Genomic DNA, 12,722 nt, shown 5'->3' on the forward strand with positions numbered 1-12,722 from the left:
GCGATATGGTTCTACCAATGGAAGTTTATAGTGTAGACCTGGCCTAAGTTCTGACTCACTTCGGGTCATCCATCAAAGTCCTCTGCTCTTTACTTCTGAATATAAAAACCATAGTGGGGTTTCCCTCTCCCTCCAATTCCCCAGCTCAATGCTCCTATTTTGCTCTGTTTAGTTATTTGGATGCTGTAGATTCAGATGAGTAAATTCACAGAATAAAGTTTATTTCAATCTTCTGGTCTTGGACTTTGTCACAAGGGTGCTAGATCTGTACGGCTCTGCCCTGAAAGGCTAGACAGACCCACCAGCAAATGCCTTGAAGGGGCTTGAAGAAAAGCAGCTGGGTAACTCTAAGCAAAAGCTCTAAAAGCAAAGCTTGAGGAAAGAGTAAATAAAATCAAAGCATCAAGCGATGCTTTCCTCTGGCAAGAAAAGAAGCAACAACATCCTCGCTGTGAAAGAAATCTGTTGGCAACTTCCAGCTGCGAGGAACAGAAGGAAACTGGCAATAAAGTAGCCAGCTCACATCATCAACTGCAGTAATATTATGGGCTGGCACCTGGCCGCACCATGGTGCTGCAGCAGCATTTCTTTCCCAAACCAAATTATCCCTTTTTCTTTAAGTTCACATTCGCAGTCTGAGTGGCTAGAAACCTGATCCACCACCTGAGGGCAGAGGGAAGGGTCAGGGGTACAAATCTGGAGTCATTTGGTTAAGGGGTGCGTGAGTTGCAGCCCCTCCCAACACGAGCTGTTTCCAAAACTGAGCTAGGCTGGAATACCAGCAGAATCCTGGCCAGGGCTGGGTGAGGGAGACTCCCAGCACACCCTGGAGTGGGCCCGGGGCTGGAAGGCAGAAGAACTCAATCTCTTCTGCGGCGGTTTCTCAGCAGTTTGTCTTGGCTGAGGCATCACACCCTGGGGGAGGTACCTGTGCTTTGCAGATGTGGTAAGAGGCTGCAGAAAGTGAACTCAGACAAAGCTGGGACGATGTTTCATGGATTCCAAGGCTGGAAGGGGCCACTGTGATCTTCTAGACCAATTTTCTCGTCTCCTGTGTCACACAGGCCACGGCACTTACCCCAAATAATTCCTAGAGCATCGTTTTGATTTTTTTTCTGAATCTTGATTTAAAACTTGTCAGTGACAGAGACTCTGCCACGCCCCTTGGCAAATTGCTCCAGTGCTTAATTACTCTCACCATTAGAAACGTACACCTTCGTGCCAGGTCTCCGTCAAATACAGCAGACCCACACCACAATCACTGAACCCCGCGGCCTTTGGAAATGAACCTACCAGCTCAAGTAGCCCCACAGGCCAGTGGTGCATGGCCCAGCTGCACAACACTGAAACAAGGGTGCAGTTGATTCAGGCTTGGAGCATGGCCTAGATACCCAGCCCTGGGACCGGGGGCAGGGGAGGTAGAGGAGAATAGGTCGGCTCTGTGCATGTCCCAGGCACACAGCAGTGCGAGCAGGCTGGGAGAGCCGACAGCCGGCCGACTGGGGGCATGGCAGACACACAGCACTGAGAACGTGCAGAGTTGGGGCATGACACGGACATAGCACGGACTGGGGCGGGGGGAGCTGCAAACAGTCATGCCTAGTGCTTGGCAGAGACACGTGGTGCTGGAAGTGGGGTGGGAGCAGCCATGCTCTGTGCATGGTGCAGACACACAGCGCTGACAATACAGAATCAGCTGAGACTGGGGTGGCTGATGAGAATGGGCAGGCTCGGTGAATGACACAGACTCTGTACCTCAGTTTCCCCATCTGTGAGCTAGCTGGGCTCTTCCAGGGCAGGGCCAACCTCCTTTGGCTTGCTTGGAGGTCGAGAAATAAGTTTGTGTTGAACAGGGCTCTGGCGGGGGTTTCATGTTCACAATCACCCCCTGTTGGGAAGTGAGGGGAGGGCGCTGTGGGGTGCATCAGAAAGGAGGACACTGCAGGGTTGTGCTTGGCGAGATGAATTTTGGATGATCTTCATGTGGCCTTCATTCAGAGTAGCGAGGAAGGGAAATTGCATCTTGTTGCAACATTGTATCCCTCTGCAGAGCCATCCTTGGAACCAGACGGGTCCCCAGCGGTGCTCCAGTCACTGCCCTTTTCCCACCATGGTTACATTACATGTTCTGGGCCCAGGTGGCTGCTTCTCCGAGGCCCCCTCAGTCTGTCCCAGGATGCCCCCTCCTGCAGCTGGAATAGAGAAGGGAGCTGGCAGACTCTGTGTAACCCCTTACCTGTACAATGCAGGGGTCCCAGGACCAGTTCCCCTCACATACACTTTCCTGGGCCATTGGTCCTCTGCCCTGACCTGGGGTGAATCTCTCTCTAAAGGGGAGAGGGGAGCTCTGTCTGCACGGTCCATTGAGTCCCTGACCTCTCCGCTGAGCCTCACACAGAGGGGCACGATCAGTGGAGAGTTTGCTGGTTACCTCGGCGTGTGATGGAGACGTCTACACCCCGGGAACCAGGCTGAGATCCCAGTGCATTTCACACAGCCCCCTGAGCAGCTCCCCAATGGACTTTCAGCCACTGGCCACATGGACAGGATTTGGGTTATTAAACTGAAACAGACCAGCCAGAAAGAAGCATCTTTACTTGGTCCCAACCCCAAGGCTTTGACACTCACTTTGTTTCTCCCCAGAACAAGGGGTTTGGGGATGGCTGAATCTTTCTCAGGTGCCTCTCTGAAGGGAATCCAGAGAGAACTAGGTCAGATATAAGCCGAGCAGGGGAAAAGAGGGGAGGTGGGCAGTGGGGCCAGGAAGATGAGCCCAGGAAACTCCTAGATTCATAGATTCATAGATATTAAGGTCAGAAGGGACCATTATGATCATCTAGTCTGACCTCCTGCACAACGCAGGCCACAGAATCTCACCCACCCACTCCTATGAAAAACCTCTCACCTATGTCTGACCTATTGAAGTCCTCAAATCGTGGTTTAAAGACTTCAAGGAGCAGAGAATCCTCCAGCAAGTGACCCGTGTCCCATGCTACAGAGGAAGGCGAAAAAGCTCCCGGGCCTCTTCCAATCTGCCCTGGAGGAAAATTCCTTCCCGACCCCAAATATGGCGATCAGCTGTTTACAGATCCTGTTTACAGATTGGCCTTAAGATGTTTGTTTGGGCCTGCAGAGCTATGTCTTGCTGCCCCATGGCTGTTCACTATTGCCTAGTCTTACTAAGGCTGCTCTGCAGCTGGATGGAGTAATGATTTTGCATCTGCCCACGCAGTGCTCACTGGGGCCTCGCTGGTGTAACTGTTTTCTCTTTCCCCCTGGCTTTCTAATAAGTTTGTCTTTTAAAAATGCCAGCATCCTAATGGGGATTTTCTGAGCTGTAGCTGACACTAGAGTTTGACAACATTAGCTCCAGCATTCAGTCAAGCTTTTCCCTGTGAATTTCACAGCACTCCTAGGGCATGCTGGGTTACAATTCTTACCATAGCCTGCAGGGGCTGTAACTTTAAGTATGGCCTGATTCCAGCTCAGCAAATGTGAGTCTCTTCCAGGGTGTGGGGAAAGCCCAGTGTTTACTATATACGGAGTTTGTGTCCCCAGCAGAGGTTGCATGGGATCCAGGAACAGCTCACCCGCACCTTAACCTGTCTGCAGATCAGAAAAGTGTCAGACATGAACACACATGACAGGACCTGCCCAACAATTCTGAGAGATTTAATTCTGCTGTGTGCACTGGGCTCTGAAGGATTCCCAGCAGGGATAGTTGTGAGGGGGATAGCTCAGTGGTTTGAGCATTGGCCTGCTAAACCCAGGGTTGTGAGTTCAATCCTTGAGGGGGCCATTTAGGGATCTGGGGCAAAAATTGGGGATTGGTCCTGCTTTGAGCAGGGGGTTGGACTAGATGACCTCCTGAGGTCCCTTCCAACCCTGAGATTCTATGATTCTATCACTGGGAGGGGGAGGTGGGGAATGGGGAGAACTGGACCATTGATGTGGCCAGAACATCAGTGAAGAGAAAGAGATGGTTCTGTGTAAAACCTGAAGAGGGCATCTGAGCTCTGAGGTTCTGCTGGAACCAATTCCAGGCTCTCACCTCCCCCGTGGACCTCTGTGACTCTGAGCATAAGACTCACAAAGATCAGGGTTTATCGGGGAGAGTGGCACTTTACGGTGCTGAAAACAAGACCCCAATCTTCATGTTCAATTATTCTTTCACTGAGAAAATCTTCCCTTTCTTTTTTCTTCAGCCTCCGAGATCATATCTTAAAACTGTGTCCCTGAAAGCCAATAAATGGATTTCATTGGGTGTCATTTTTTCCCTACAGTTTACACAAGTCTCCAAGTTACTAAACTGGAAAGAGAAAGGATTTGAGCAAAATTAAAAGAAAGACTCAGATTCACAAAGGGACTTAAGCAACGAAGGCCTGGTCTACACTACAGAGTTAGGTCGAAGTCTGGCAGCTTACGCCGACCTAATAATGTCAGCGTCCATACTACAGTGTACCTCCCACCGACCTAACTCGCCTGCTACATCGGCTGAATAGCTCCACCTCCAAGAGAGGTCCGGCGCTTACGTCGACATAGTTAGGTCAACGCAGTGGCAGTGTATACGCTGCGTTGCCTACATCAGCTTAAGTGGCCTCCAGGAGGTGTCCCACAATGCCCCATTGTGACCCACTCTGGTCACTGTTTTGAACTCCGCTGCCCATCAGCCAGGGTCACAGGAACAAGCCCCTCCTGTTTAAGGACTGGGAGTTTTTGAAATTCCATTTCCTCTTTGCTCTGCATGGAGAGCTCACCTAGCAACTGCCCAGCTGAGCAGGCTCCAGGCTCCCAAAGCTCTGCTGCCGGCACCGCTCAGGGGGTGGTGGAGCTCCTGGGTCTGTGGGGAGGAGAGGCTGTGCAGGCCCGGCTCCGATCCAGCGTAGAAATGTGGACGTCTATGAGCAGATTGCTCGGAGCGTGGGGGAGAAGGGCTAGAAGAGGGTCCCGCAGCACTGCCATGTGACAGCCACGGAGCTGCGCCAGGCGTACCAGGAGGCGAGGGAGGGAAGCAGTCGCTCTGATGAGGCTACACAGACATGCTGATTTGACAAGGAGCTGCATGCTGTCCTCTGCGGTGATGCCGTGCCACCCCCGAGCCCCATGGCTACCGGAGGAGTTGGAGTCATGGGCCACCGCAGCCAACCCTGAGGATGAGAATGGGAGACAGGCAAACAGGGGGTTGATTTTCAGATTCAGGGCTTAAATTCAGCTGGAGCTGTCCGGAGTGGAGCTCTGGTAAATATTTTCAACCCCGATGGAGTTTTTATCGCATATTGGAGGAGGGCATGGGGGGTTCCGCGAAATACACTACAAGAATTTAAACCCTGATCAGATTAAACTCTGTGTTCTAATCTGTAATGGACTGAGACTAATAAAGAAATAACACCGCCTTCATTCTGGGGTTTACAAACACTCGCCCTGAGGTTTAATGCTGTAGATTTGCTGCCTTCTCATGGCATGCCAGATTTCTAGCCAGATTTTTCCAGTCCTTTGTTTCTGCAGAACCCAATGTGGCTGGAACATTAGACGGAAAGAGTTTGCAACAAAACCAGTATGCAGCATTCTGGGTTGTTGAGTACATAAGCCATGGCCTCTCCACTTTGTCACCATTGGGGATTTCACGCCAGTAAAGTGTTGGATGGAAACTTCTCTTTTCATTGTCTTTGGGGAACATGAAGTTTTTCACTTGTTGAGGCCAATGCAGTACAAGGAAGTCCCTCGGGTTACTGCTAAAGTGGGTCCACAGTCCTGGATCATCTAGACTTAAGGAACTAAACTCAGGAGCAGCTGTTTCTTGCGCCTCCACCACACTCTTCTCTGATCTACACTTTTCTTCAGGAATGTGCATGGTTACATCCATTTGAGATGGAGATAGGGATGCTGCAGTAGCTGCCAGGTCACCTGCACTCCGACTAACTGGAAGATCAGGCATCTCCTCACCACTCACATCCTCACTGGGGCCGGAAGGCTCACCGTGAACATTTGTGTCTGTGTATCTCAGGAGAGCTCCTTCCTGCTTATATAGAAAAGCTTCCTTCACTTTCTTTCTTTTTCTGAGTGCTGCCCCAGAGGGGGCGTTTTCTTCTTTCACTCATGACTGCTGTTCTGTGCAAGCTATAGTGGCCTTCAACATTCAGTGGAAGGGGACAAATAAGCAGGCTGGTAACAGGCCTGAGTGAGGGAAGATATCAGCGTTTTAAGGGCCTAACTGGCTCCTACTGTTTCAGTTGACTGCCTGTTCTCCCCAGGTGGGTTCAGGGAAGCAGCAGGAAACAGGAAGCTGCCTGAGAAGCTAGGGGTTAATCAGTCCAGGCTCCTGGGGGTGCTGGAGAGGAACATAAGAGGCTCCTTCTCCTCTCTCTCCCTGCAGCTCCTGCTGCTTTCTGCTGTTCCCCCTCACCTTTTCTCCTGCCTGCCTGTTAGGTCTCTTGTGCCCTCCTTCCTCCAGCACAGCACTCCCCCATCTCTGGGCATCTCGAGCAGAGAATACAGATGCCCCAGCAGCAGACACAGTTTTCTATGCTCTGGGTCCTAGTGGTGCCTCCCCACAGTCTGGCACCTGAGGCGGCCGCCTCAGTTCGCCTCATGGTCAGGCCAGCCCTGGACCCTGCCCACCTCCCATCCAGGGCTTAATTTGTCCCCCAGCTTGCTGGGTCTGAGGAAGGCTGCTGTGCAAAGTGATATTTGGATGTTTGTGAATCACTTTTCGCTGCCTCCCAGCTCGCTAGCAAGTCTCCTGCTGTGAGACGTGATATTAACAAACGTACAAACATCACTTTTCACAGCAGCAGACTTACTCGCGAGCAAAAAAAAAAGCAACCAAAAAAGCAAAAGAAACAACAATTAAACAAAGACAAGAACATGCAAAGCACCTTACTTGTGTTTCTATTCGGTGCCACAAGTACTCCTTTTCTTTTTACTGTAAGGAGAGTGATCACTTAAGATGAGCTAATACCAGCAGGAGAGCGGGGGTCGGGGCGGGGGAGGAGAAAACCTTTTGAAGTGATAATCAAGGTGGGCCATTTCCAGCAGTTAACAGAAACGTCAGAGGAGCAGTGGGGGGTGGAGGGGAGGAAATAAACATGGGGAAATAGTTTTATTTTGTGTAATGACCCATCCATTCCCAGTCTCCATTCAAGCCTCAGTTAATTGTTGCAAATTAATTCCAATTCAGCAGTCTCTCGTTGGAGTTTGTTTTTGAAGTCTTTTTGTTTGAATATTGCGACCTTTAGGTCTGAGATCGAGTGACCAGAGAGATTGAAGTGTTTCTCCGACTGGTTTATGAATGTTATAATTCTTGACATCTGATTTGTGTCCATTTTTTCTTTTCCGTAGAGACTGTCCAGTTTGACCAATGTACATGGCAGAGGGGCATTGCTGGCACATGATGGCATATATCACATTGGTAGATGGTAATGGCTGCTTTGCCGGGCTCACCTTTCTCCCTCCGTCAGGTTGGCCGATGGGGATAATGAGCCTGGAGATCTCATTCCCACTGCTCTGAGTGCTGCCCATGTGCACACGACCCAGCTCAGCTCTTCCTGTATCCCAGGAACGTCTTCATCTTCTGGGATCCTCATGGCAGCAGTGGGATGATTTAACGGAGTCCCTTAGTCATGGGGCCTTTCTCTCGCTTTTGTTTCAGAGCCAGCGTCCTGGAATCGTCTCCTGGTGCGTGGAGTGGTGGCAGTGGTTGGGGGTGATAATCTCACTGTACCGATGTGGGTTTTGGAAAGGTAGAGGAAAAGTGTTTTGCCTACTCGCAACTCGTCTTCAGGAAGCTGCTGACTCATCCCTCCCCGCAGCCTGGAAGTCGGCAGGATTCCCAGGAATCTGAGCTCCCCGCAGTGTGTGACAGGGACGGGGACCAGGCCCAGGGAACCAGAAACAGGAATCAAGACCCAGCCCTGGAGAATGGGGAAGGAGACCTGCTAATGGAGGACAGACGCTTCCCCCAGGAACCCAGAGGAAGGGGTCCATTAGGTGGGGACACGGGTGTGGCCCAGGAAACTGGAGCAGCATTGCCAATCCTCCAGGGTGACCGGGAGTCTGCAGGAATTAAAGATTAATTTTGAATGAAAGATTATGTCATGTGATAAAATCTTCACGAATACGTCCAATTAAAATTGGCAACCCTAAACCGGAGTGGGGGGAGGGACCCATTAAATGGAGACAGACTTGGGCTCGGGAACCAGCGAGAAGAGCTGATCCCTCCTACGATGCCCCTCAATGGTGGGGACTAGACTGGGTGAAACTTTTCATCTAAACCTATTTGAGGTGAAAAATGCAGATTCAGCAGTTTGCGAATTCGTATCCGGTCTGCTGAATTGTTCACGTCCAGACCCTCCCCCCCGTTCTTCACAAGTCAAAGCATTTCGTTTAGACACTTTCCAAACAAACCATTTTGATTTTTCAGCTTGAAATAATTTTTTGTTTAAAAATGTCTTTCAGTTTTATTTTAAAAATTCAAAAAGTTACAACCCTTGAAATGTTCCTGGGTGGTTTTTTTTTTTTTTTTTTTAGCTTTTTGGTTCATCAAAAATTTGGAAAAATGTTAGTTTTGTTCAGCCTGAAACCAGTTTTTTTCCATCTCTTTTTTTGGAATTGCGAGCAACCAAAAAATTCTGTTTTCCCAGCTCCAGGGGCGGGTGAGGATTTTGGCAGTTATATTGTGGGTCTCTGAGTCTCCTTGTTGCTCAAAGTTTTCTTACTGTAATAAATTAATTTGGGATGAGGGCAGGATGGGCAAAAGCTTCCTAAAAGTGGGGGGGGGCTGCTGGCACCCAAACTGTGGCCCAGCCCCTCTGCCACCCCTTCTCCTAGAGGTCCTGCCCCCTCAAACTGCCCCTTTCCCTGGGGCCCCCCCTCACGCAGCCTTTCTCTCTGAGCTCCCACTTCACACCACCCCTTGCCCCCAAACAACCCCCCGTTCCCTTCTCTCCCAACTCATCCATTCGCTCACACTTATGGCCAGTAAAAAGTGGTGGGCCCTGGTCTCCCCTCTGGATGAGAGTGGATGAGAGTGGCACCCCTGGATGAGAGTGGGAGAGGATGAAGAACTCCTTTCAAATATAACTCCCCCCCACCTCAAAACACCACAATTTGCCAGCAACAGCAAAACATGCACCTAACCAACCTCTGCCAGTCAGGCTGTGTTGTGTGTGACATTCCTGTCCTGGGGCAGTTTATGTCTTTGAGAATATGAACCCTGCAGGCCTGGGTGTTTCTCTGCGTAATGTGACCTCAGTGCTCCTGATGAGAGCCGTTGTTTGTAAATGTTTCAGTAGCAGACATATTTATCATTCATGTACAGACAGACATTTATTCACAACTAGAACAGGTCAAAAATAGCAAGGGTGGAGAGGTTCATGAAAATTGAAGAAGAAACCACTCGTCCCCCTATCCCACCCCCGCATAGTCTTCAAACTTATTTGCAAATGTTTTTAATGATCAAAGTTTTGTTTAGTTTTGGTGGGAAAAACTCCACCTTCTCTCTCAAGTGGGCAGAGAAATCCAAAATGTTTTTTTTAAAAAGGGAACTTTGTTCAAATGGTCAATGTAATCCAAAGTGGCATTTTTCGTTAAAAGGTTGCATTGTCAGTGTAAAACACTTTTGAACCAGCTCTATTACTGTATAACAGGATGAGTTTATTTTTCGTGATGCATTGTTTGGGCCAAGTTCCGAGTGGCATTTCAGTCTTTGCACAGCTCTTCTCTTCTTGCGTCTGCACCTCTCATAAGCTGTGGCCTTAATCTTGGCCCTGGAAACACGTGCATGTTTCACTTTAATTACTGCTGTGAATACTTCCATTTCAATGGGACAACTCTGAGGCCGGGTTTACGCTACAGCCCTATATCAGTGTAACTACGTCATTTATTTCATTTTCTTTCTTTCATATGTGAAAGTTCTTGAGAGGTTAAAGTAGGTAAAATACATGAACAGGTTGGGACAGTCCAAGTTTGTCCGTGCAAAGTGACAGCAGAGATGTGGGATCTGCTAGTTTTCCATAAGTCTCTAGGGTAGGGTTACCATATTTGAACTTTCAAAACAGAGGACACTCCGGTGGCGGGGGGGGGCGGGGGAGTGGTAGCCCTGCCCCCTATCTCCTCCCTACCACTTCCTGCCCCCTGACTGCCCACCACAGGACCGCCAACCCATCCAACCCCGCCTGCTCCTTGTCCCCTGATCGCCCCCTTCCAGGACCCTGCCCTCTACCTAAGCCTTCCTTCTCCCTGTCTCCAACTGCCCCCTCCTGAGACCCCTCCACCCTAACTGCCCCCCTAGAACTCCACCCCCTACATGTCCCCTGACTGCCCTGCCCCCTATCTGCACCCCCGCCCCCTGACAGACCCCCGGCTCTCCCACACCTATCCAACCACTCCCTGTCCCCCGACTGCCCCCACAGAACCCCTGACCCATCTAATCTCCCATGCTCCCTGCCCCTGACTTCCCCCCAAACCTCTGCCCCATCCAATCCCCCCTGCTCCCTGTCCCTTGACTCCCCCATCCCCTCTCCATATGCCCACCCCCTGACAGGCTCCCCCCAGAACCCCTGACCCATCCAACCCCTCCCTGCTCCCTGGCTGTCCCTTGGGACCCCATGCCCCTTCTCCAGCCCCCCCAGCCCCCGTACCCTGCGGCTCAGAGCACTGTGTCTGGGGTGCGGAGCCAGACACAGTTCAGCGCTCCCCCGCAGAGTGTGCAGCTCCCCCCCCGGCCTCCAGAGTGCTGCATTGGGAGGGAAATCCTGGACCTTTGGAGAGTTTGACAAATTCCTCCCGGAGGGCAATTTAAAACCCCAAAAGCCTGGACATGTCCGGGAAAATCTGGATGCATGGTAACCCTACCACAGGGACTCCAGGTTCGGCAGCTGCAGCCACCTGTATGGTGAATCCTCCAACTCATCGCCAAACAGCTCTTCCCCATTCTGCAACCTGGCCCCACAGTCTGACCGTGCAGGAGAACAGAAACCCTTTGGGACAGCAGGAGAGTCTCTTCAATGCCACGCCGTCACCGTGAAACACAACTACGCTGCCCCCAGGAGTCTCTCAAGGAGCTGCCGGTTCAGTCACTGGGCACTCACTCGTAATGGTCTCGGGCAGTGGCATTGCAGAGGGAGCTGAGCAGACCGTCCCTTCTGTGACTTCCTGAATTGCTGCCAGGACGGATTCTCCTCTGCGCTAGGGAGAGTCCCTGAGGAAAAGCAGCTGTGGTGGGGGAGGAAGCAAGACAAACACTCCCCCTGAGCCCTTGACTAGCAGGCAAGCAGGACTCTGGGAGCCAAGGGATCGGTGTGTCTTGCTGGGAGAGCAGAGCTGGAGAGCAGAAAAGGGCATTGGAGGAATTGAAGAAAAGTCAGTGTCATGGCTGGGTCATGGGCACCCAGACCTAGTGGTCAGAGGCAGAGTCCACACTCACAAGACAGGAGTCGAGAGTCAGCTGGGTCAGGACACTGGATGAGCAGAAGCAAAAAACCAAATTGTGTTCAGAACCTCAAGTCAGATGAGTCAACCCGAGTCCGGATGCCAGGAAATCAAGCCTGGGGAGTGGGAGCAGGAACAGCCAACACACGGTCCAGAGCCGGGGAGGAGCGCGGCTGTTCAGACAGCTTCTTGTTCCTGCTGCTGGTTTAATGAGGTCCTGGGGGCCATTTAGCTGCCCTGGACTCTGCCAATAGGAGCCTCAAACTGGGTCTGGACTTCGTCAGTCCGAGCTTAAGCAGTTTTTCGTAGGCTTCCAGGTGGCATGCTGGAGGGTGGCTGCTCCCAGAAACCCTGCAGACCCGGGTTAATGACCCATGGGTCATGACAGTGAGTGATCTCTCCCAGCTCAAACCTCCTGCATGAAACAGTCTCCAGGGTCCCGGATGCATCCTCTGAGAAGAAAAAAACACAGTCATGAGGACAAATAGGTTATGGAACAGGAGCCTCCTCTTTGTTGCAACAGCCCCAAGTGCCCAGAAGAGTGGACAGTTCTTACCTCCAGGAGATGCCTGGGATCTTCCATCTAAGCCTCAATGGGACCCCTGTTGCTTGGTCTGACAGGAGGAGATCATCTGTCCCCACTGCTCCCTGTGCTGGGCTGGCTGCAGCACACATCTGTGTAAGAGGCTGGGCCAGAGAGATGTTACAATCAGGGTCCAGGCACCCCAGAAGGAGAACAGAGGGTCTGAAACCAGAAGACGAAGCAATCAAATCAGCGGATTCGACAGAGAAGTTTTCTACCCTACAGGGACATCAAAGAAGGTATGTTAGGAAAGCTGAGATGTTAGTCTGTAAACTGCTAAGGCAAAGGTTGTGACTTGTTAAGATTCAGTTTTAGTCACTACAAAGTGTGTTGTGTTTTGTGTGTCTCTTTGAAATGTGTCTCTTTCTCTTGCTTAGTATCACTTAAATCTCTCTTTGTCACTATGCTTCCCAAACCACCTCAGTGTTGTGTGTTCCAGTGAAGTGTGAGTCTCCAGCCTACCTAACAGGCTGAGCTGTGCCCTGTCTCTCTGAAGGTAGCGAATAATTTCTGAGCGGTGCTGGGCCCAGAGTCCAAGGGCAGTTCACCAGACATCTCGTGGGAAGCCCAAAGAGACCAAAGGAGCAGGAGAGATTCCGGCCCCACTGACCCATGGGAACTTCCCACAGAAGAGGCTACCAGGGCTCAAGACACAGCCACTTTGGGTGTGTACCAGAGTTCACTCACCGCTAGATGCTGACCAGGCCTCGTG

General features: G+C 51.1%; 1 protein-coding gene across 1 annotated transcript in view; it reads left to right on the forward strand.

Moving 5' to 3' along the window:
- Positions 1-12,722, forward strand: part of LOC144929110 (von Willebrand factor A domain-containing protein 5A-like) — a 181,279-nt gene that overhangs the window by 69,418 nt on the left and 99,139 nt on the right. The gene's annotated exons all lie outside the window — the stretch shown is intronic.

The sequence above is a fragment of the Lepidochelys kempii genome, chromosome 14 (assembly GCF_965140285.1).
Source record: "Lepidochelys kempii isolate rLepKem1 chromosome 14, rLepKem1.hap1, whole genome shotgun sequence".
NCBI lineage: Eukaryota > Metazoa > Chordata > Testudines > Cheloniidae > Lepidochelys > Lepidochelys kempii.